The sequence below is a fragment of the Scylla paramamosain genome, chromosome 2 (genome assembly GCF_035594125.1).
Source record: "Scylla paramamosain isolate STU-SP2022 chromosome 2, ASM3559412v1, whole genome shotgun sequence".
Lineage (NCBI taxonomy): Eukaryota > Metazoa > Arthropoda > Malacostraca > Decapoda > Portunidae > Scylla > Scylla paramamosain.
In genome coordinates, this window is record NC_087152.1 from 41,416,817 (window position 1) to 41,419,316 (window position 2,500).

Genomic DNA, 2,500 nt, shown 5'->3' on the forward strand with positions numbered 1-2,500 from the left:
AAACTGGCCGCGAGCTCATCACTGGCCCATTTCCTCCGTCCAGCTGACAGGGGCGAGGCAGGCGCGGAAGGTGCTCGGGCTGGGATACGGAGGGAACGAACAGGAAGAGGGATAGGAGAAGAACAGGAGAATAAAGAGGGACAGAAGCATTGAAAGAGGGATAGGAAGAGCGGGAAGAGATGCGATGGGGAAGGAGAATATGATTACGATGATGAAAAAGAAAGGGAGAGGATAAACAGATAGAGAAGCAAAGAAGGAATAGAAGTAAAGAGGAGAACGGACGAAGAGGGAGGAATGGGACAAAAATAGGGGTTGGAAAAGGAGGAGTAAGGAAGTGGAAGGATCAAAGGGTAGCAAGGAGGAATAGGAAGATTAAAAACAGGAAGGGAATAAGAAAGGGGAAGAATGAAAGGGAGCGAAATGGAAGGACAGAATAAGGAGAGAGAAGAGAAAAAAAGGAGATTGGAATAAACGAAGAAAGGATAAGAAATAAAATGAAAGGCAGAGATGTAATCGGAAAATTATATAGGAAACTAGATGAGAGAGAGAGAGAGAGAGAGAGAGAGAGAGAGAGAGAGAGAGAGAGAGAGAGAGAGAGAGAGAGAGAGAGGACGGGTGATTACGTGGACAAGAGGGAAAAAAAGGAGGAAGAAAAATGGAAGCTGAAGGAGATGAAGGAAATTGATAGAAGGAAAAGGAATTAATAGCAATGAAGATAAAGAAGAAAAGAAAGAAGAGACAAAAAGGTAAACGAAGAAGAAGAGAAAGAGAAGAAAATGAAAAATATATAAAGGGAAATAAGAAAAGAATTATACAAGGGAAAAAATCTAAAATGAGACGAAAGGATGGAAATAAGAGATAGAAAAGAAAGAGGGAAAAAAAGAAAAAAAGCTAAAGAAAGAGATGAGAAACAGAAGATACAAATAATAACTAGAGAAAGAGAAGGATAGAAAGAAGAGATAGAAGAGAAAGGAAAGTAAAGATAAGAAAATTAAAAAAAGAAAGAGAAGAGAATATATAAACAAAAGACAGGAAAAGTTGAAAAAATTAAAAAAGGAGAGGAAAATTTAAAAAAAGGGAAGAGAAAAGACGAAATAAACAAGAAAAGGAGAAGACAGAAAGAAGAGATCGAAGAAGAAGCGAAGGAAAAGAGAAAAGAAAGAAGAAATAGTCAAATAAAGGAGAAAGAAAGATAGAATGGAGATACAGAAGAGAAAGCAAAGGAAAAAGAAAGAGAAGAGAAAAAATAAAGGAGAAAAAGAAGGGAAGCGGACGAAAGGGTAGAAAGAAGAGATAGAAGAGAAAAAGAAGGAAAAAGAAAGGAGAGGTAAGAGAATTAACAACAAAAAGGGAAAAAAGAGAACGAAGGAAAAGGAAGACGAGTAAATTTAATAGGAAGAAAAGAAAGAAGAAAAAGAAACGAGAAAAAAACATATGATGAAACAAAATAAAAAAAGATGAAAACAAGGGAAGGAAAGGAAAACGAAGAAGAAAACGAGAAGAGCAGCATAACAGGATGAAAAGAAGCACGTGAAAGAAGATGAAGGAAGAGGAAGAGCGAAGAAGAGGAAATGGAAGAGGCGCAAGGGAGAAGGATGAGAGGGAAAAATCAGGGAGGAAGTCAAACAAGAGGGGGAGGAGGAGGAGAAGGAGGAAAATCTCTCCCTCCCTCTTCTCCCTTCCCCTCTCCCACTCTCCCTCTCCCTTTGGTCACCGCCTGAGGGGCACGCGACTCCTTTGTGGCTCCCCTCTCACTGCCAGAGAGAGAGAGAGAGAGAGAGAGAGAGAGAGAGAGAGAGAGAGAGAGAGAGAGCTGACATTGATAAAAGCTGTAAATTCGTTAACTATTAACACCTAAAAGAATAAATAAATAAATTAGTCTTTTTTTCCTGTCCTTTCTCTTTTCTAGTCCTTTTCTTTATCCTTTACTTCTTCCATTCTTTTTTTCCCTTCCAGTTATGTTTTTACCATCTTCTCTCTTCAAGTCTTTCTCTAAATCCTCCCTCATTCTTTCAGTTCTTTTCTCTTCTTTCTTTCGCTATCTCTTTTTCCAGTTCTTCTTCCATCTATCCGTCTGTCAATCTCTCTCTCTCTCTCTCTCTCTCTCTCTCTCTCTCTCTCTCTCTCTCTCTCTCTCTCTCTCTCTCTCTCTCTCTCTCTCTCTCTTCTAGTCTTTCCTTCAATCTATTCCTTCCGTCTTCCATTTCCTCTTCTATTTTTCCTATCATTACTATCCAATCTCTTTCATTCTCTACTTTCTTTCATTCCTTTCTCCCTTTCTTATTTCTTTATTCATTCACTCCACTTTCTCATCCGCTTAGTTTCCCTTCACCACTCCCATTCCTTCTAATTTATTCCACTTCACATCATTCTCCTTCACTTCTTCATTTACTCCTGCTTATTCTTCTCCATCTTCCTCCATCATTCCAAACCCATTTACTTTCTCCTATTTCACATCATTCCCCTTCATAATCCCTCATCATTCACTGCACATTCTCCT

At 38.9% G+C, this 2,500-nt stretch overlaps 1 protein-coding gene across 6 annotated transcripts in view; it reads right to left on the reverse strand.

Annotated features, from left to right (window-relative positions):
• The window catches only part of LOC135115261 (transcriptional regulator ERG homolog), a 109,235-nt gene that overhangs the window by 93,737 nt on the left and 12,998 nt on the right, over nt 1-2,500 (reverse strand). The gene's annotated exons all lie outside the window — the stretch shown is intronic.